At 54.7% G+C, this 22,126-nt stretch overlaps 1 protein-coding gene and 1 long non-coding RNA gene across 3 annotated transcripts in view; both read right to left on the bottom strand.

The window, feature by feature from the left end:
- The window catches only part of ITPKB (inositol-trisphosphate 3-kinase B), an 87,729-nt gene that overhangs the window by 18,401 nt on the left and 47,202 nt on the right, over positions 1–22,126 (bottom strand). The window lies entirely within an intron of this gene.
- Positions 502–21,235, bottom strand: LOC130544218 (uncharacterized). Its single transcript, XR_008960335.1, has 2 exons — positions 18,502–21,235; positions 502–17,672 (listed from the first exon to the last, which is right to left on the bottom strand). It is a non-coding gene; the product is annotated as an uncharacterized LOC130544218 (long non-coding RNA).

The raw sequence follows: 22,126 nt of genomic DNA, 5'->3' as shown, positions 1-22,126 counted from the left end.
GCTAACCCAACGCAGCTCAGACCCCCCTTGCCCTGGATGTTTCCAGAGGGCTCTCCCTGGCACGCCTGCACGCCAGCTCTTATCTGGCCGAGTGTGAACCTCCTGAGAGCCAGGCCCCTGGCCCCACCAGGCGTTCCCTTGCAAGGGGGTCCCTGAGAGGCCGCCCTGGTCAGCCCGGACTGCAGGCTGAGCCAAGCCTCACACGGTTCAGGAGGAGGGAGACCAAATTCAACAGGCACTCAAGAGGCTGGGTGTGCCCCTCGGGACGTGGTCAGAGCCCCCCGAGGCCAGCTGAGGTTTCCGGGCAACCCTCTGAACCTCTGCCCTCTGCCCCTGTCAGTGTTCTCATCTGTAAAGTGGGCTCGAGAACGTGACAGGTGCCCTACCCGCCCCACGGGGCCGCGGGGAGAACCGAGGAGGTAAGAACAGAGACGTGCAGGTGCGCTGTACGACGTTACGGGACAAGAGAACCTCGGGTGTTCATTTTGCTTTTACTTCTGGTTTTGTTTTTGTTTTTGTTGTTGTTGTTGTTATTGTATTTTTTTTTTGGTAATTGAAATAGTTTTCCCCTCCAAGGCACAGCAGATGGGCAGGAATCCAGCCAGGCGCTTCCAGAGGGTCAAATCATCGCCAGGGGGCAAGAAGAGGAGCTAAGTGTGTGATTCATCGCTCGTGAAGCTGCCCTTTGGGTGCTCCCGGCAGCTGGGGGCCCGCGGGGCAGCTCCTGAGGCCCCTGAGCTCCGGGACAGCCAGAGCCGGCCAGGCCCAGGTGCTGACGCCAGGTTCTGGGGCAGAGAATCAGGGAAGTTGCCCGGAGGAGAAGAGTCTCCCGAATCAGCCCATTTCACACATGCGGAGGCCTGCCAGGCGCCCTGAAGAACAGCACTTGGGGGGTAAAGAGTGGGATTGGTGAGCACATTTCATTTTATAATAAAAAGGGGTTTTACAGACTTTTTTTAACCTTTTCCCACCCAACTGGTTCCCCCAGTTTTCTGCTTTTTCCTCCAGCACTTCCCTTTTTACTGTAATGCTCTGACCAGTTGGCTAACTTTTCTTTTTAGATAATTATAAAGTCGCCATTTGTTTTTGTTTAAAGAGATGAGGAGAAATCTCTAAGACGTCAGAAAAGGGGACTCTTCTCTGGACCCCGTGACTCTCCAAAACAACACCGCCCGGAGACGTGGCTTTGCAGCACACGTGTGCGTGCCTGCGTGGGAAGTGAGTGGTCCTAACCCGGCTTGTGGGGGCAGTGGGGGAAAGAGGCATGTTACACGTCTGAGGTAGTGCCAGGCATATTACTAATCTCTCATGTCGTCCTCCCTCATCACACCGACACAGCTATGTCTGTCTGCACATGAGGACCTGTGTTCAGAGAGGTTAAGTCACTTGCCCAAGGTCACACAGCTTCCTGGTTCCCGCCTTTTAATTCGTTGGATTTTTGTTTTGTTTCAGCCAACAGGCTAACCAGGCCCGCGTCCTCTCTGCCTGTTCTGGGGCTCTCAGCTTCTCCCCCAGTTAAAACACAGCCTCAGATCGAAAGCAAGGGCTTTGTCCCAAGAGCGACCTTTTGGATGGGGGAGGCCTCCGTGAAGGCCTGCTCTGCCTCGTTCTGCGTGCATTCCCAGCCCCGTCTCCCTGACACACACAGGGAAGGCACGCTTCACAATGCCCTGAGAGGGGGGCAAGAGACCCCTGCCCAGGGAGGGCCCACTCTGCCTCAGTGCCTTTGCTCTGCTCTTGCCAAAGTCTGAGCGAAAGTCACTGAGGTGTCCATGTTTGGAAGAATGCTTTTTTTCTTCCTTCTTCTTTTGGTTTCTCTGAAACAGCAGTTAGGGTTTCCCTGGTGATCCTTCCCTCCTTAGCTGGGGAAAAGCCGGCGCTTCTCCGGGGCCGAGGCCGGCCAACTTTGTTTATTGTATCCGCCCTGGCAGAGCCTCCCGAGCCGGCAGCTGGGCATGCCCGGGCAGGTAGGGGCCCCTGGCTCGTTCGAAACCTGGCTGGGGCCCCAAGTGAAAGCTGCCCCCACCAGCGGTGAGCTGTGCGCCTGGGGGTGGAGGGGGTGGTGGTGAGGGAAGGCCTTTCAAAGCCAAGACCCCAAGGATCGGAAAAACTAAACCCAAGGACTTGGCAGGGCAGGTAGCTCCGGCTAAAAATAAGAGTCTGGGCTTTAAGACCAACCGTCTCTCCCCCTTTAACAAACAAGAAAATTCCCCTAAAGACCAAATGCAGAAACACTTTTGCAGAAAGACCTGAGGAATGTTTTCTTTTATTCCCTTCTCCTCATGTGATGTTCCCCAGGCTGGGGGGGGGGGGTGCGGGGGGAACCTTCCACGGAGGTTATGGCTGGGCAGAACTTTTCCCACCTGTCCTTTGGAGAAGCCACCAATGCGGGGTGGGGTGGCTGAAGTACCCCACTCTGGATCGGCGGCAGTGCCGGGGCCGGAGAGCAAGGATGGGCAGCCCTCTCCAGCCCCCGAGGCCCGCCGCCTCGGCCACTGCAGCCTGGGGTTCTCGGGCTGAGGGCTGCTGAGCTCCAGCTCTGGGGTGGAGGACCTGGTCAGGACTGACAGCTCCTGCTTTACAGTGGGCGCTCCTGATGCGAGCGCAGCCCCGCTGACCCTGTGGGAGGGGGGCCACCCCGGCCAGTCAATGCCTTCCAGCACATTCTGGCCAAAGCCAGGAGAACCCTGAATGGCTGCAGAGCTCTGCTCCCCTGGTGAGCTGCCTCCTCCCCACAGCAACGAGAGGCCCACTTTCTAGACCCAGACTGGCACACAGGGGTCCTTCGTCAGGGTGATTCCCTCTGCCATCACCCAGATCTCTGCCAGGGGGTTGCCCACACTCCTGCTCTCAGGGCCTGTCCCATCCTCTCCCATCCGGCAGCCGGCCCCCTCCTTGCCCCACACCTGCCCCATTCCAGGTCTCTGCACACGCAGGGCCAGACGCTCTGCCCTTCGTCCCACCTATCCCTGCAGCCGATCCCACAGGAATCTGTGAGCGGGCCCTACTTCTCCACGGAGCTGCTTAGAGCACTCCAGCCCCACGCCCGTTCTGGAACCCCAGGAGAGGGTGCGAGTGCCCCCTGATTCTGTGTAGCATGCTGTGTCTGCCAGCAGAGGGTGAGCTTGGGACTAGGCGCTGGTCCTAGCGCTGCCGTATGCCCCCCAAGCTGCACACACAGTGGGTTACAGACCCCCAGCCGTCTGACTAATGGGGGACACTTCGCAGGCCCAGCACATAGCAAGGGCTCGGGCCCTGCCACATCCCACCTCCTACGAGACGAAATACACCTGAGCCGCCTCATGCTTCCTTAGACTCCCCTGCTGGGGCCTGGATTTTTCCAGAAACATCTCGAGGGAGCAGGAGGGGCATCCTTGCGGGAACTTCCTACTTCATCTGTCTGGGGTTCTCTACATCAGCTGTGGCTCCTGGGCAGTTGGCAGCCTGGCTGGCCCGGGCCCCAGGGGTCTTTGCACACGCATACGTGAGGGTTTGGAGGACCCCCCCCCTTCACTCAGGTCAGTCAACCCAGACAAGAAAGCTCTTCTAGGAGGGCATATCCAGACCCAGCCTCCTCCCCAGTTCCTAGCTTCACAGCAGCTGGCACCCAAGGGACCAGCAGTCTTGCCAACTCGGCCTTTGCTTGGTGAGCCAGGGATGGAGGTGCCCTTCACTCAAAATGGAAATGTTCCTAACACTCCCTACCAGGCGGGGCCCACAAATGCTCCATCTCTGGTCTGGAAGGTCACTAACTTGGCTCCTCCTTCCTCCTCCCTCCTGGGCTTCATCCTCTTAAGAACTAAAAATAATGGAGGGCTAGAGGAAACACAGAGGGGTGGGGGAAAGTGGGGGAGGGAGGGAGAAGGACACACAGAGGGAGACAGAAAGAGAGGGAGGGAGGGAGGGAGGGAGGGACGGAGGGAAATGCTCCGCACGCACAGAGGCCTAGTGTACCCCTCACACCGGGAGCCAGGGGGCCTCCAGGCTGCAGGACCACGGGGCTGGGAATCAACAATAGGAGGAAACTGGGAGAGGCCGGGCCGGGAAGGGCCCTGGGGTGGGGGAGGGCGGTGTCCAGAAGCTGACCTCCCTGTGGACAAAGCTCACAGGACAGAAGAGCTCAGCTTTTCCTCTGGGAAATGGCACCCGGGGCTCTGCCCAGCTGGGAGGGGCACCCCTGCAACACACACCAGGGCCCTTCCCTCCCTTCGCCTCACCCACCCTTCCCCAGAGACCTTATTTTCACTTTGGCAAAATGCAAAGAAACAAAGCCCAGTTACAGAGGGTGGAAATTTACTGAAGGTCCTCATTGGTCAGCAAGGAAGGGCGGGGCTACACAGCACCCTCCCCCAGTGCCCCCTGGGGGGGCAATTCCTGGGGGGGCAGCCCCACCCCATGCACCTGCTCCCAGTTCTTCCCTGGCCTGGGGGGGCTGGAGGCCCTCAACCCCTCCTTCCCAGCTTCCTGAGACGAAGTGTAAGGCCAGGCAGGCAGTGTGGTGGGGCTGACGGCAGGTGCACTGTGCCAATAACATAATAAGCAGCTAATGCATATTGAGTACGAGGGCCAGACACGGGGCTCTGTAAGCATTACGTATGGAGGACACCAGTGCCTCAACCTACTCCTGGGTTACAGGTGGGGACACAGAGGCATGGAAGGTTACACCGTTTGTCCCAGGTCCCACAGCTCTAAGTGCCAAAGGCAGGATCTGAACCCAAGCAGTTTGGCTCCAGGGTCCAAGCCCTCAATCAGTCTGCTGGGCTGCCCCGTTATTGGTGGCCTGTGACCTTCCAGCTAGATGAACCCAGGTTGAAATGCTGTTATTCCTGGCTGGCGGGCTTAGGCGAGTCAGCATCCTCTCTGAGCTCCCGCTCCCCACGCATCTGTAGAATGGGTACAGCACCTGTCCTGCAGGACTGTTTTCAGGATGAAATTCTCCACGTGCAGCCCTGGCTAGCGGACACAAGCATCCAGTAATGTGAGGACAGGACGGCATACCTCCCATGGGTCATGTCTGGTCTCTGAGTCCCAGAGGGGGTATCTCTTTGGGGGATGAAACAATGGCAGGGGCTCTGGTTGGCTCAGCAGATGTGAGCCGCACAGCCTGGTCACCTCCTCCTCTGTCCCCCAGCGCTGGCCTTTGGATCCCTCTCCCCCGCCACCCCGAGGGATGTGCAGAGGGTGAAGGCCACAGCCGGCAGGAAGTGGGTCCCCACAACGGTCCCATTCCCTGCCTCGCAATGAACCCTGGAGGAGCCTGGGGTTTGCCTTACCTCCAGAAAGTCCAGAAGGCCTGGGAGCTGCTTTTTATGAAGCCTGGTGCTGGAGACAGCAGGTGAGAGACGGCCTGGCCCGTGAGCCACCAGCCTGTGCCCCCAGCGGATCCCCCCCCCAACCCCGCCCCCGGCCCTCTCCCAGGGAACCTAGGTTCTGAAAGAAGTCACTCCACTCCTTCCCGGAGGCTCTACCAGACAGCAGGGCTGGACCACACGTCTTTGTCCCACACGGGAGCATGACATTTAGACCGTCAGGAAAATGCAGGGGGGTTTTCTGCAAAGTGTTGAGGCTCAGACAGTTAAGCGTCTGCCTTCGGCTCAGGTCATGATCTCAGGGTCCTGGGATCGAGTCCCGAGTCAGGCTCCCTGCTCAGCGGGGAGTCTGCTTCTCCCTCTCCCTCTGCTGCTACCCCTGCTTGTGTTCTCTCTCTCTCTCTCTCAAATAAATACATAAAATCTTTAAAAGTGACCTCTCTGGGCCAAGAATGTTCACGGACACAATACTGCCTTCTAAATAGCTTCTGAGAACCCAGAAAGTGCTTGTATAAGAGATTTGCTAAGGGGCTTAGTCCGGGCTAACGCGGAAGCCAGAGTTTTGGGAACTCCCATGTAAGGAATTTCTAACACGGAAACTTTTCAGGAAGAGCGTGAATGCTACACGAGAACTTACATGCAGTATCAAATACTGAGTTATATTTAGCAAGTATTTCCAAGCAAGATGCGTTGGTGCAATTCGTATTTCTGACAGACCCCACTGACTTGCCTGTGCTAAGCGGTGGGGAGCAAATGGAAATGCAGGCTGGCAGAGATGGTCAGAAACCCCGAACTCGTTTCCAAAGCAGCGCCCGCAGCCGTGCCCCGCAGAGGATGGTGCACGGTGGCCCGGATTCTGCCCTGAGTCACCCAGCCTCCCTCTCCCGCCGCAGCCCGTCAGGACAGAGTCAGTCTCGGTGGAGCAGCCATGCATCTGTTCACGCGTAGGCCGCTGCAGGCACAGGAAACGGGCTGCCAGAAAGACACAGCAGTGAACCCCCAAGTATGAGCCAGACTCGTCAGCTCTCAGAACGCGGCTGTCCCCCGGGTCATCTTGACGTCTGTGCCGGTACGTGTGATTTTCATAAACAGACTGACTCATCGCCCTTCCCCGTGCGTCTCCGTCAATGGGGCCCCGAGTGCTTACTTAGCACTTTCCCCGGCCGCCCGAGCCTGCGGAGAGGCGGGCCGTCCACGGGCCTCCCGGTGCCAGAGAGGCTTGAGGCCCAATCGGAGGACAGACTTGGGGGGTCCTGTATCCACTCCCTCCCCTGGCAGCCTGCACCGCCAACAGCAGTGGGGGGGGGCTCCCACCCTCCCCAGGCAGGGACACCCCCAACTGTCGGCTTCACTTGTTGCTTTAAGCTACGTGAGTTCGCATTTAGTTTACACGGAGATACCCGACAGCAGACAGGATGGGTTTTCCCAAGGCTGTGGGGGCTCCTGCCTTCTCCCACAGCCTCACAGAGCAGCGGGCCAACAAACAGAGCACAAGGCCACCCGGCGTGCCTCGCAGCCTGAGCCACACCACTGTCCCCCGTCGGTCGCCTGCGTGGCCTACAGCAAGCTCCCGGTTCTCTCAGACTCCTCTCACCTCCTTCCTACTGACTCATAGGCAATAAAACACGGTTTCAGAGACGTGAGTGGATTATCTGAAACATGCATTCCCGAACGCCAGAGGCTGAGGACCAGCCTCCGCGGGAAGTCCCTCCCGCCGACGACTTTGACCCCGAACCCCAGGAGTTAGAGAGGCACTCGGAGGATGGGGCTGCTCCAGGCAGATGGGGTAGGGTCTCCCTACACTCTGGCCACAGGCAAGAGGCGGGAGCTGAGCCAGTGCAGAGAGCAGCCCCCGCGTGACCCGCACCTGCCACCTGCCGGGCATCACGCGCGTCCTGCAGGAAGTCAGAGTGGCCGCCATGAGGCGGGACATCTGTCCTCCTGGGTGATCGCGAGCCGCCAGGAAGGACTCTGTCCCATAGAGAGGGACTATGGAGTCTCACCGCAGCCACAGCCCTCTGGCAGGCTCGGCCCCTCCGAGGCCTCTGGGGATGGCCCACATTTAGGAACCGTGACATCGCTTCTAGGGAACAGAACCAGCTGGCTGACTTATTCCCCTTAACTTTCAAGGCTATTATTAGGGCACATCTGTCTCTGAGTGAAGTCACTAAGGAAAAACCCAACTGAAGAAAATATTTTCAAGCAGTCGTCATTTCAATTTTGGGAAAAGGAAGCAAGGCAATGAAAGCACCAGAGAACCCTAGAATTCAGGGTGACCCAGGAGGAGGATGGAAAGTATGTGCTCTGGGAATGCGGGCAGCTGGGCTATGTATATAGCTCTCAGCAGGACGTGAATGGATGTGAATGGACGGCAGCTTCGCAGACTCTTTCTCCTTCCCCCCCCAAGCTGGGTCCTCTCCTTCCCCCACACGGGGAAGTCTGGTCAAGTTCCCCCTCAACCCTCCGTCAGACCCAGAGTAGAGCCACTTAGCGACAAGTGACCAGTGATGTGGGCCAGAGATTCCAGCCAGCAGTCAGTCGACTTATTTTTTTTGGCTACAATTTTTTTTTTTTCTAAATCAGTTGCCGACACATACAAATGAGGACATTTCACACAAAAGCCCAGATCTCCAAGTGTCTTTGAGGTACGTGGCCCACCCTCCTGGGTGGCGTCCATTCACGGGCTAGAGCTCAGAGGACACCTTGAGATGGGTCTTCCTGTCCCCCGTCACCAGGCCCTGGTCTCACATTATCACCTGCCCAGCGCCTGACAGCCTGTGAGTCGACCCCCTGGATTTAAAGACGAAGAGGAAGGAGAGGAGCCAAGGATGGCCTCAGGACCTCTACTGGTCTAAGAGTCTATTTGCTGGTCCAAGTGAGTGTGGACAGACTTGTCACCTATTTCGCTGAGCTTCTGTTTCTCCGTCTGCACATGAAAAGGAAAATGGGCAACACTGCCCACATCTCAGACCACAGGGAGGACGATGCAGGAAAACAAGGGGATACGCTGAACACCTGACCGTACCGTATGCAAGGTAGGACACTGGCCATTCAGGGCTAAAGGAGAAAGGAAATGCTCAAGGAAAGCTGGTCTCTGTGGTTAGACGAGTAGCTGGGGAGAGGCGAGCGGGGCAGCGGAAGCCCACAACACGGCTCGGTGGGCACAGAAGGGAGCTGAAATAGAACCTGGGACTTCTGAGCCACCCAAGCATGCCGTCACGGCCGGGACCCCATTGTCTGCTCGCCAGAGAAGTGGAACAACACTGAGTCACAGCTGAGCAGCGCGGGCCCTGACTGGCCTCTGCCCCTCACTGGTTACAGCAGAATTTAGAACCGCGGCACCTGCCACTTGGGACTGTCAGCCGCCGCCTGGCCTGGGAGAGGAGACACGATGGCATCGAGGTGGGCCGGGAGGAAGCCCAACATTACATCTGGGCTGTAAAACTCCCCTCAGTGCCGGGGGTAACCCGGAGGGTCCCAGGCCTTGGAGTACGCACAGCCCGGCAGACAGAGCCACGGTGGCTGGTGACCTGTGCTTCCGGGAAGCCCCTCTACACTTCAGCCTCGAGAGCTTTCTAGAATGTAAATCTCAGCATGCCAACTCCAGGCCCCTCCCTGCTTTAAACCTTTGCTGGCGGGGTGCCTGGGTGGCACAATCCGGTGAAGCATCTGCCTACAGCTCAGGTCATGATCCCAGGGTCGTGTGACTGAGTCCCATACTGGGCTCCCTGGCTCCATCTCTTGCTCTCTGTCTCTCATGAATAAATCAATTAAAAAAAAATCTTATAAACAAAACAAAAAAAACCCAACCCTTTGCTGGCTTCCTGAAAGCCTTCAGGATAAAGGAGTCTGACTCCTTCAGATGATCTCCGAGGGCTCTCGCCCGCCCCCGCCCAGGCACCCCCCATGCTGAAGAGAAACCAGCCTGTTTGCTGAGACACATCACGCTGCTTGACGCTTCTGAGCCTTCTGTGCTGTTTGCTCTGCCAGAGACGCCTCACCTAAGCTGCCCAGAGAACTCGTCTTCATCCTTCAAAACCCCACTCAGGCACCACCTCTTCCTTGTACTTTCCTCAGACCTCATGTCCCTTAGCCCAGTGCAGGAGCAAAGGGACCATGTCCCCTCCATGGCACCTGTGCCCCAGACCGCGTACATCCGTGTGCTGCCCGGCTCAGAGTGTATTCACATGACTGGGCAGTACCTCAGTGTCCCCTCCAGTGAAGTGAACCTGCCTTCAGGGCAGCAAACAGCTCGTCCACCCTGAATCCCTCGGCCCTGGTGCGCTCCTTTCTCAGGCTCAGGAATCAACCAACCAATGCCTGGTAACTAAATAGCTGGGAGTCCCCCTACCCCAAGGCTCAGCCTGGTTGGAAAGGCAGAAGAGGAGATGCGCCAGAACCGCCAGCCCCAACCCTGGACTCAAAATAGAAACTATAACGTTGTTATTTACTACAGCCACAGACCCCTATAGAAGCGTGATTCTTCCCTTTCTCCTAAATGTGCATTAATATATTTAACAAGTATTACACCGGGTGACGTAGGAAGTGTAGATTCACTATATCATACGGCTGAAAATAATATAACACTGTATGTTAACTATACTGGAATTACAGTAAAATTCAATTTAAGAAAATAACAAGCATTATATCCATTACTACCCTCCCCCCCACACACAGTTGGTTTTTGTTTTTGTTTTTGTTTTTTTTTAACCAGCGCAATCATATACACAAAATTCAACAGTAGACAATTTCACTGTCTGCTTCTTTTCTGGCCATTTTCATTATTTGTTTTATTTCTTGATTATTGCTGAAAATAATTTTGTCATCCAGGAGAGATGAGTGTTAGAAAAATCATCCATGCCAAGTGCCAGATATGCTGGATAATACCACTGGTTCAGCGTCGTGACAAGGAGTCAGGTGGAGAAGAGAAAGTGAGGCTTCAGGAAAGGAAAACCCAGCTAATGTCCCGAGCCGAATGCTGGGCCAATGTCCTGGGGCCACAGTCTGTAGGTAAATGGGCAGAACCGAGGGAGGACAGTACCAGAGCTTTCTTGGACTAACTAAAATGTAAAACTTCTAAGGATCAAAGGCAAAGAAATCCCCAAACCAAAGTAAAAGTCAAGTAAACCGGAGAAAGTATTTTACAAAATATATCACTGTAGAAGGGTTGACATATTTTGTACATACGGAACTCAAGCAAATGAATGAAAAAAACCCCTCAGATGCCAAGAGATAAACTTGGCAACATACACATAGTAAAAACAATGTGCTCTTTCCCTGTGAAATTAGCAAGAAACCAGAAAAATAGCAACACAAGCACCCAGGGGAGGAGGACACACAGGATCGCACCTGAGACCCTCGGGGGAAGAAGCCCAGGGATATGTGTCAAAGGCCATCAAAATGTCTGAACGTTTCATTAGCTATTTCCCCCCTGGAAATCTACTTAAGGAACTGTGGAAAAAGTTACAAGCACCAAGATGTTAATGATGCCATTGTTCATTTCACAATAGCATTGAAAATAGCCTGACACCCAACAATAGAGGAACGATCAAGTAAATCAGGGGCACATCCTTGGGACTGATCATTAAATCCTAAGTGTTAGAAAGACACATGGGAAATTTTGTATAATGTTCGGGGGGTGGGTGGGTGGGGGGGAGAAAGCAGGAGAGGCTATAAAACGCGTACATGGTTAATTTTTTTAAAGATTTTATTTTTAAGTCCTCTCAACACCCAACATGGGGCTCGAACTCGCAACCCTGAGACCAAGAGTCGCACGCTCCACTGACTGAGCTGGCCAGGCACCCTGACACGTACATACTTTAAAGGGCTGGGAGGAAACACACCAATTTATAAGAACAGCTACGTTAGTATGCATTTCTGCATACCATGTTTCTACTGAATTTGACAAAACTAGTTGGCCTCTTGCTCTGATTTTTTACTTCATTATATGGCACCATACTGCACGTAAGTTGGTAAGCACCCTCAAATCCTTTGCGAATTAAGACGGAATATAGTTGAGAATCGACAGAATCGTTATGTTTAGGTACGATGTTAGGGTTACGATGATATACACTGTACATTGTCTTCGTGTCCAAAACGTTTATAATATGGTTAGTTTGTTTTATACAATTTACAAAATGTACAGATCACCAAAAACAAAACAAAACAAAACAAACCCAGGTAACGTGAATTAGTTGCGCCCCCTCCAAAATGTCCCTCCGTCTGAGGGAGAAGCAGGGCTCTCTTCTTCTTTGTGTGGGTTCCATGAGATCAGGACTGGACAGTCTGCCTAGAATGGAACCCCGCAGAATTCTAGGAGCCTGGGCACCTCAGCGGAGGGCCACTGGATAACAAACAGCTAGAATCTTCCAGTGACAGCCCACCAGCCATTCAGATAGCACCTGCAGGATCCGGGCGGGGGGGTGGTGGTGAACAGAACGTACAGAACCCTCCCACTGAGAAGACAAAACTGTGAGCTTCTCCAGGGCAGTGCCGGCGGGGCGGGGGCGGGGGGCTCATTCTTGTGCTCTCACTGCAAACCCGGGGCCCAGAAAGAGCTCAGTAAATGCCTCCGCTAAGGGATCGCTGGCCTCCCTCACTGCTGGACCGACATACAGTGGACCCAGCGAAGTCCCTGATGGTCCTCTGTGGAAGGAGGCAGACGACAGACAGACAGACATATGGGCCATCTGGGGGCAGCAAGCGTTTCAAAGAGCCTCAGCTCTTCCCGATCAAGGGATTTTCCCGAATCCTCTGCACAGGGGCGAGTCTCTGCGAGGCCTTCCGGAGCCGCCAGACACAGACACAGGGCGACACGTAAGGCCCTTCGTGTACGTGAGACGTGGCATATATTTCGAGTCTCTTGTCCTTTCAGCTCCATTATCTGTACCTGCACAAAGTAGGAAGCACGACAAGCCTGTGTGCGAGTTCGATTTCTGACTCGGCCAGAGTTGCAGGGAGCTCTGGCTCCGTCTGCCCACAGAGCTCTGCCAGGTGGGCTCAGAGACCTGCTCTTCTATTGTTCTGTTTAATGATGCGTACAGGTGAGGCACAGACACAAAGAGGGGCTTTACTTCCCCTTCTGGCTCAGTCACGGCGGCAGGTGGAGAACAGAACGTGAGAGGCTTCAGGAAAGGAAAACCCAGCCAACCTCCCTGGCTGAATGCCGGGCTAATGTCCTGGGGCCACAGTCTCTAGGTAAATGGGCAGAAACGAGGGAGCACAGAGTGGGAGGTGGGATCCCCACGTATGCCTCAAGCTCCACTGCCCCCCCCCCAGCTCAGCAGCCACCCCCCAAAGCCAGGGGCCGTCAGTTCCAGGCCACAGGAAGTTTTCCATGCTTTCGAAGACTCTAAGCAACAAGGGCGGGGGGGGGGGGGGCGCGGATTCAGAAGTTCCTGTCACCCAAACCAGCCCTTACAAATAGGTTTTTATATTTTTAAAAATAACCAAAATTAACAGTCTCTCTTTCAACTTTTTTACTGCCCTCCCCCTTGCTTTCAGTTTCTTTAGAATCCCTGTTTGCTTCCTTCTCCTCATTACCTGACCACCAAGTCCCGCTCTGCTCCCCTTGCCACTTCCAGAAAATCCGCCGCGGTCACTCCTGGGGGCCGACCGCGTCGGCAACTCAGCTGTTCATCCACTTGCCTCTGGCCCAGCCCGTGGTCCCCCTACCCTGAACAACTCGGTAGTCCGACTCAATTGAGCCCAACCCAGTTCCCCCCAAAATGAAGCAGGACGACAAAGCACCTCGGTGAAAAGTGCAAAACAGGGCACCGCGGGGTACCCTGAACACTCTACACCGAAGGGAAAGGAGCCGGGTCCTTCAGAACCCCGTGTGTGTGTGTGTGTGTGTGTGTGCACGCTTAAAGACAAGAGAAAAAAAAAGGAACCCAGTGAGGTGCTCAGAAGGGAATACTCTGTTGTAAGTGGTGTTTACCACGTTCCACTGGGTGCTGAGGAGGAAGTGGTTATTCTAACCCCGGGGGGGAAATGCTCGCTTGAAACAGGAAAATGGAACTCTGACAATTTTCCACTAGCAGCGTGCAAGCAGCCGCCACACTTGGAAACGCTTGCACAAACGCTCCCAGAGCCGCGTGCCTAAGACTAGTGCTATTACCCCAAAACCCTTAAGCACAGAGCAGGACCGAGACACAGCTCCACTTCTTTCCAGAGACATCTCGGCCCTTGGAAAAATGCTCAGTGCTGCTTCCCTTACCCTGAGCCAACGGAGAGGCTGGGAGCCCCTGGGAGCTCAGGGGAGGAGGAAGGAAGGGTCAGAAGACCCAGGCTGTAGTCCCAGCCCAGCCATTTACTAGCTGTGGAAATTACTCAACCTTCCTGCTTCTGGGTTTCCACTTCCTCTCTATGAGCCGCTGATATTGTTAACCGATCTGCTCACATCCTCAGTTGTTGTGAGACTCGTACGGAGGAATAAGGCCTAAAGTCGGGGCTTTGCTGGAAACCCGAACGCGCGTGCAAATGCAGGTTGCTGCTACCCAACGTCCAAGCCTTCGGAAAGCTTTCTGGAGGGCTGACCTCCGGCTCTCGGCTCATCCCTCCGGTACATCTCCGCCGGACTACTTCCCCAACTCAGCCTGCAGAGACTTCTTTATAATTCTGCCCACAGTTTTGCAGAATGGCAAATACGCTATAGAGTGTGCTCAGTGGAGTGTAAGCACGACCAGCTAGCAGCGGGGAGCGACCAGTGACACGGGCCCCCCGCTCCCACATGCGCTCCAATCCAAAGACCAAGCCTTCCCCCTCAATGACTAATTTGCCTGCTCGGAGGGTCAGGCTGGCTCTAGTTTTGAGTCATAGTTTCCATTTATTAAAATGAACATCTGCCTGCCGCCCTGATGCCTTGTGTACACAGGCCTCTCGTTCACGCTCACCTGCGACGCAACCTGATGTCTAAGGCGCCGGGGACAGCAGAATCACAGCCACCCCGTGCTCTGGCCCCGGCCCCTGGCCCCGCGTGACCTTGAGCAGGCCGCTCACCCTTCCCAGACCTTGGCTTCCTCATCTGTAGAATGGGGATGGCGACAAGACGGGCCCTGCCCAGCTCCCAAGGTTATTATCACCACCACGTGAGGAAGGCCCGGCTGTGAAAATGCTTTGTAAGCCACAGACGAGGTCCGAGTGCCAGGTATATGTCGGGGTATATGTCGAGAAAGTGCCTTGAGAATCACCCCGGAACCTGGTTTTATTTTAATCCATTCACGGATGGAGGACCGACCTTGATTTAAAAAGACTTTAAGCGAGCTGCCCAGAGGCATTCTTAAACGATTTCTAAATAAGTTTATCCAAGCAAGTCACAAAAACAACCTTGAAGTGCTAAACAGGCTTTTAGAACTTTTTAAAGAGGGAAACTGTAATTCTTCCACTTTTCTTCTTTCACTCATTTCTGCTTTAGAGCCTCGAAAAGGACGGACCTGAGCATACTGTGTTGCCTTTTAGGCAGATCTCTCAAGTCCTCTCTGTTCCCACTTCTTTGCCCGGAGCACCTCGGCAGCTCCTTGGCCAAACCGGCAAACCCTCCCTCCCCGGCTCCCCGGGGCTAGTTTGGAAGCCCAGAGCTCTGTTTTCCTAAGGTCTCTAGGCCAAGGCATCCCCATCATCCTTCCAGGAGGGTGTTACCCTCAGGGAGGGAGAGCAGGAGTTTCCAGGACACACAAAGTCTTATTCTGCTCACAAAGGATATTTACCAAGTCAGTCCCACAAGCATTTGCCAGGATCCCGGCACAAGGGCAGAACTGGGACGGCCTTCTGATTCATGGGCTGGCAGATCAACCCTTGTCTATTCTTAGCACCCCAGGCAAGATGCCACCCGGCTGGGGAGAGACCTTTGTATCAAGGTAGAGAAGGCAGGAAGAAGTATGTGTGCAGGAGAGAAGCAGGAGGAGCTGTTTGAGGTTTCCTCCAGAGAGGGAGGAAGGGGGAGAGAAAGAGAGAGAGAGAGAGAGAGAGACAGGTGGGGCTTCAAGGAGTCGCTCCTTCCTTCTCTAACCTCATTTGAACCTCAGACAAGCCCTGCCCCAGAATCAGAAGCCCTGGAACTCAGCCCCACACTAGCCGAGGCTCGAGGAGGCCGAGGTGTGCACCCACTGTGCCTTTGGGCCTGGCTCATCACGCAGTCTCACCCCTGCCCACCCGGCTGGGCTCTGGGCTGTGCCCAAGTCTGCAGGATGGAGGAGCCCAGAGAAACAGAGTGGGAACGCTGAAGAACCCCTCCATCCATGGCAAAATCCAACCTACCGCAGTCCTAACGCATACGTTGCCCCCACATTCCTACCACTGTTTACAGAGCACCTGCTACTTACGCTGCCCTCTCTCCTTCATAAAAGGGGGGTATGGTCCTTGAGTTACAGACGCGAAAACAATCCTGGGCAGCTCAGCTGCCCAGGAGAAGAACACAGCTGACGGTGATTAAGGAGGACGGGCTTGAGGAGAGGATGATCAGCGTCACCTGTGTACATCTCACGCATTATCCCACGTGTGCACCTGCTAGGCCAGGTGTGTACAGGCATTACTTAAATACTTTCACAAACATCAAATGAAGGAATTAAAAAAAAAAGAAAAAAGCCATGCTGCCAGTCAGGTGGCAGGAGTGTCTGTTTTTAAACAGATTGGTCCACCTCTACGCCTGTCCAAACCCAGCACGGGGCATGGAAGCTGACAAAGATTATTTAGCTGACATTCTTCATACGAAAAATCTTGCAGAAGAACCAATACCCAATGACAGCTATTAAGCATGACAAAAACGGCTGCTGGAAAACAAAACTGAACAACATAAAATGAAAACTTGCTGCCGCAGACTTAGGACGGTGCACAGACACCAACCCAGTGTTGCAAGACCTCAGACACCCACCCGAGAAGGAGGAAAGTACAAGCTGTGGGCGGACGCCTGTGGAGAGTGCCCTGCCACAGGGAAGGGGCCAAGCCCTCGTGGGAAACCAGCTAGCCTGGTCTCCTGGTTAGAAGCAGGGCGAACTCAGGTGGGCTTGTCGGTGTCCCATCTGTTGCCCCATCTGTAAAATGAGCTTGGGACACTGTGAGATCGCATTAGATGCTCTCTAGGTATTCCTTTTGTTCAAATCAGTATCTGTCCCAGTCAGAGAGAAAAAGGATGAATTGCCTATTCCAAAAAGAGCCAGGCTGGGCTGAGGTTTTGGTCAGGTTTTCACGTCGTCTCGACCACCACGCTCACAGTAGACTTAGTCCAAGCTGCTCTCTGGAAGGAGGTTTCCCATGTGACCAGTGAGGTCTCCCAGGAAGTGACAACAGAGGAGTCAATCCTCCCAGGAAGAGACGTTTGGCAGGCTTAGAATGGATGCCAGAGAGAGGGGCATCCCAGGGGACAGATCCCTGGCGAGGTGCTATTGACAGACCAACAGGGAGAGGTGGCTGCCCAGAGGACAGGCCAGCAGGAGAAGGCCCATGGGCTAGCTGAGGCTCTGGGCCAACTTCTTCAGGGATCCCTCCATGTGTCCCAAAGAGCTGGGTGCCTCTCCAGAACAGAGCTTTCTACTTCTCCATGCATTGACTTGCTGGTGTTTCCTTCCAACGGGGCGGTCGGGGGCAGGGGGCAGCATCTATTTAGAATTTTACAAGGTGTCGTTTTGTTTCCGTTTGTAAAAAGACATTAGAATGTACCAAAATTCCAAACAAAACTGTCCCTTTGTAATGTAACCTCTCCTCTTCTCTGCCTGGCTTATTATAAAATCTGTAACCCTAAAGGGCCGTCCTATTCTGTGCTCCTGGAGTTTGGGGAAGAGCCTGGCTTTGGGGAAGAGCCTGAGTTCTTCTGGGTCCCAGGTCTGCAGCTAATTCCACATCCCCTAGAGCAAGTCATGCCACTTCTGAGCGACAGTCCACAAAACGGAACGATTAACCACATAAGCTCACAAATAATGGCTGGCCCTGAAATTCCGTGGTTTGGGATAGTCTCAAAAAAAGCTGAACTGTGGGGACTGACCTGCGTTCAGATTCTGCTTCCCTTTTGAAGTGGTTTTTAGGGAGAAAGTGGATCGGAGAATGAAGATTTTCTTCCTTATCAGAATGCCACAAAAGAGTATACTTAAAATTGCATTTTGGGAACATGAAAACCATTTTTTCCCAATAATTAGGAAAATTGCCTAACAGGGTGAGTATAGGTGATTTTCAGTTCTTTACGGTTTTCTGGATTTATCCAATTATCTGTAGTGGACCTACAACGTGTGTTGAACAAACTTACGAGTTATTGTGTTAAACTGTATTTTGCTGGGCAGAGGTTGAAGAAGAGAGGCTGACTTCTGAAATCCCTGTCTTCGCCAGTGTCAAGGTGTCCACGCTCCAACCAGAGGAGGGTTCATCCAAGCGATGCTGCAGCGGAGCGGGAGAAGGGGACATGCTGGAAGCTCCCAGACCCTGGTGCTTCCCACTGAGCTAGACACCTGGGCTCCGCGTCTGCTCCTGGGACCTCCTGACGGGCACCAACCACCTCCTGGCCTACGCAGGTAGGTGACTGGAGGCGCCGACCCTCCCCAGGGGCCGCATTCCCAACAGAAAGGTTGGAGAGCTCGGCGCCCTGCCTTTGTCCGGGGCGGGGCGGGGCGGGGCGAAGCTCGAGGGGCGTGGCAGAGCGCAGGGAGGAGGGACGAAGCGGAGTAGGGGGCGTGGCAATCTCGGGGAGGCGTGGCGAAGGCCGGGGCGGAGCGTGGAGGGCGGGGCCACATCAGCGCCAGACCCGAGGGAGCGCTCTGCTTCTTGAAATCTAAGTGGCATTTCTTGAGATTTGAGAGGCAGCATCGACGTTCTAAATCCTTTTTGGCAGAGGTGAAAGGTAGGAACGCCTGAGGGCAGCCGAGTCCCAGCAGGAGAAACAGAAACTCTCCCCCCCGAAGAGACAGATGCTGGTTTTAGGGTCCTTGTCCAGGAACAGCAGGTGAACGCGTTACTGCAGACTGGACTTTACCACTGTGCTAAGTTACCCACGGTTCTTTGGCGTTAAAAAGGAAGCAAAATCTTACACTTTGGGGCAGGAGGAAAAACAGGGCCCGGGCCCTTGAGCAGGGACGTTGGCAAAGAGGCCGGCACCGTGCTAGGAACTTCTCCCGGAACAGGCTCAGCTTGGATGAGATGCAGTCAAGCCCAAGAAAAGGCAGATAGAGGGAACTACCGTCCAAGGGGCATTTTTAATGCCTTCTCTCACCTGAGGATTCACGCTGTCCTCTTATCTTGAAACCCACCGGGCACCAGAGCTAGCCTGTCCGTGGGAGAAGCAGAGAGGGAAAACTTTGTACCTCATGCTGGGTGAACACAAGACCTCACCCCACCCGCAACACACACACACAAGCACACACACCCCTTGCGTGTAGGCTAAATGGGCGTGTTCCTCCATAGCTCCAGGAAAAAGTCCCCAAATAGAAAGTGGTCAGCCTAGGTCTGAAGTTCTTGTACTGGCCACCAGAATTCACCCAGGATGGCAGGATGATTCATGCCCTGGCGGCCTTTCAGCTGAACACCTTGGTCAGAAAACTGACTACCTGCCTCCTCTCGTGTCAGACCCAGGGGTCTAGTGAGAAGGTCTCAGCCCCATGGGCTGTTGCTGGTTCCCCGGGAGAAGCCAGATGGCTTTCTTCCCAGCCTGAGCTCGAAGCCTAGACAGGTGCTTCTGCTGTTCGGGGGCGTTCCTTCATTCACCGTGGGGTTGGCTTGCAAGTTTACTACTGCAGAGCACCTTGGGAATGGGGCAGGGAAGGAAGGGGAAAGAATTCACAGTGTGTCGGGCGCACACGGTGTGCCTGGCATCGTGCCAGCGTTTGTGTCCGTGCTGAGTCTTCACAGCCACGCTGGCAAGAGCGCGGAGTTCAAGTGTAGAAATTGATAAATCTATCGCACAGATCCAACCAAGGCCTCTGCCAGATGTCAGGCAGCCCTCCCCCAGCTGCCTGCGCCACACGGAGGAACGCCTCCATCAAGGTGGAAGAGTTGATTTTAAAATTATGCAGTCTCTTATTTTAAAAATCAATTTGCATATCTTTGCATAGTACACATGTGGATCCGTGCTTTGTCCTTTCCCACCTGCAACATTTAAATGCCGTAACCCAGGCATTGAAAAAGGGAGTGAGTGCAGGGCTTGTTAGCGGACCATCTTTTGGCAAGCCTGCAGAACACAGCTCTCCTGACCATACCTCACTTCCCCCTTCAAAACAACTGTCTGGTCTGGATTCTTGCCTGTCTCCCAGGCCCAGGCTGGGAGTTCGGATGCCGCTTGGAAGCTCACAGGAAGAAAGACACCCATTAAATAAGAAGTCATTGCAGAGCTATCTGGAAACAGTTTGTAGCCGAGATAGGTGGGCCACCCAGAAGGCTGGCTGAGGGCTCCCAGGCAGGTGCCATCATCTCGACTTTCATTATTCAAAGAAGCACCAGGAGCACCACCAGGTAGAGGCTGGCAGGTGCACGCAGCGGTCCGTAAGCGTGGCTACACACAAGCTTCACCTGTGGGCTCTATGACCACTGTTCCCTGGCTCCTGTTCTCAGAGATTCTAACTTAACTGGTGTGGACGGCAGTCTGGCATAGGATTGGTGAAGGCCCCCACATTTCCAACCTTCCCAAGTTCCCACATGTTTCCTAGGGGAGAACCACTGGGCTGGTGTTTGGTCACAGCGGCCCAAAAGAACTAGGAAAAAGTGAGTAACATTCAGCAAGTCAAGCGGGGTTCTTGAGAACAGAGAAAGCCCAGAGGGACTTCTGTTGATCGGCAGTGACAGGCAAGGTGGCAAAGGTTTGGGAGCCAAGGAAGCAGAAGTTTGAACCCCGGCTCCAGCACTTTGCCCAGTGTGTGACCGAGGCCAAGCCGCTGAAAGGTTCTGAGGCTTACTTTCCTCATCTGTAAAATGGGGGTAATAAGACATGCCTCACACGACTGCTTTAAGAACTAGCCGTCCCAGGACACTGCCTGGCATAGACTAGGTCCTTGGTGGATGATGCCAAGGGAGCCGTGGGCTGACCTTGCCCTTCGGAGGGGACACTGGGAGGGAGTGAGAGTCACACTTCCTTGGGGAGGAGCTGTGCAAACAACACGAAGCCAAACGTGGTGTGGGAGACGGGCAGGGCCTCAGCCTGCACAGCGCTCCAGACGTCATTCCCCACCCCCAGACCCCGCTCCCCGTCCCAAGTTCAGCCTCAGGAGGAGGTGCAGATTTAGAGGGAGAGTCTAAGTGCATTTGGCCACAGCCCTACCTCCCAAGGTGGGTGGCAATTAGACAGGATTGTGTCACTCCAAGCAGCTCCGCCCAAGACAGGTCTGTCCACCCGGTACCGACACCCACTCTCTCCCTCCCGCTTGGCCCTGAGATGCTCTGCGGGCAGCCAGGCCCCCGAGGGGCAGCCCCCGCACGGCAGCGTGTCGCCTGTTCCCTACGAACACGGACAAACCTGGTGGCAGAGCTAGAGCTCGGGAATCTGTGACAGGTGTCCCAAGGCAGAGAGGTTGGGAGAATCCCAACTCTGGAACAATAGCTCCCCGTTTGCGCTCCGAGCAGCCCAGCACTAAAGACCCTGCTGCCAATGTGACTATTTCTCCTTTTCCTTGCTCTCTGTCCTCCTTTCACAGCGGCACGCTTGGTGCAGCTCTTTTACACACATTGTTCTCATGATGCTCAGAACAGCCCAGGGAGGCCGGTGACGGCAGGCGCTGAGATGCCCCAACTCACCAGTGAGAACACAAAGGCTAAGCAGGTCTCCTGACTTGCTCGGCATCACAGAAATCCTCAGAAGCAAAACCGGGACTTGAATCTGTGTCTGCATGCCAAGAACCTGTTGCTCTCCACCATGCTATGGCCCCTTGCCTTCTGTCCATGTCCCCCCTGCTCGCTGTGGGGTCTCCATACTGGGAAATGGGGGGATGGAAAGAGAGGTGGCTGGCTGGATTCGCAGTTCTTTTTTTTTTTTTTTGTAAAGATTTTTTATTTATTTGACAGAGATAGAGGCAGCCAGTGAGAGAGGGAACACAAGCAGGGGGAGTGGGAGAGGAAGAAGCAGGCTCATAGCGGAGGAGCCTGATGTGGGGCTCGATCCCATAATGCCGGGATCACGCCCTGAGCCGAAGGCAGACGCTTAACTGCTGTGCCACCCAGGCGCCCCTGGATTCGCAGTTCTAAGACTGTCCACTCAGGTCACACATCATTCCCTCTTTTCCATGCTCTCGCTTATCCTCATCGGAGAAATGGCAGAGCCGCCCGCCCAAGGCCAGCGTGAAGGAGGACTAAAACCCAACCGCCAAGCACCTTACAGAGTCTATGCCCCAGACGGCAGCTTTCATCCTAGCCAAGTTCACGCTGGAGGGTTCCTACGTCGCTGGTCCAAAGTGGAAAATGTTCGATTCCAGCCAAAGAAGGCGCGGGTATCCTGCGAATACCCTGGGGCATGCCCCATACCAACAAACCATCTGGCTTTCTGGGTCTCCGGGAAACTTCCAACACAAAGAAGAAATGAACCAGGAGAAAGGTAGCCAGCCAGCCCTCACCCTTAGCACAAAGTACTGACGTCGGGGCTCTTAGGAACAGAACCAAGGAGAATGAAGTAGAACCAGCATTCGGTGTTTCCCAGGAAGGGAACGTGGAAGAAGGACAACATCCCCTCCCCCCAAAAAAGAATTCATGGCGAGAGAAAGTCCTGCTCGTCTGCTGCTAGGCGCTCTGCAGCTGGCCTGCCTGGCACGGGGCTCCCGGGAGGGGGTGAGCCCCAGCCAGGGGCAAGAGCAGCCTGGCGATCCTCTGTCCTCTCTCCAAAGTCTGCATGCACTGCCTGCCTTTGGAGTCACGAAGCA

Source organism: Ursus arctos, unplaced genomic scaffold (genome assembly GCF_023065955.2).
Source record: "Ursus arctos isolate Adak ecotype North America unplaced genomic scaffold, UrsArc2.0 scaffold_2, whole genome shotgun sequence".
In the NCBI taxonomy this organism is placed as follows: Eukaryota; Metazoa; Chordata; class Mammalia; order Carnivora; family Ursidae; genus Ursus; species Ursus arctos.
The sequence above is the reverse complement of the archived record's forward strand: the minus strand, read 5'-3'. Positions and strand labels throughout refer to the sequence as shown.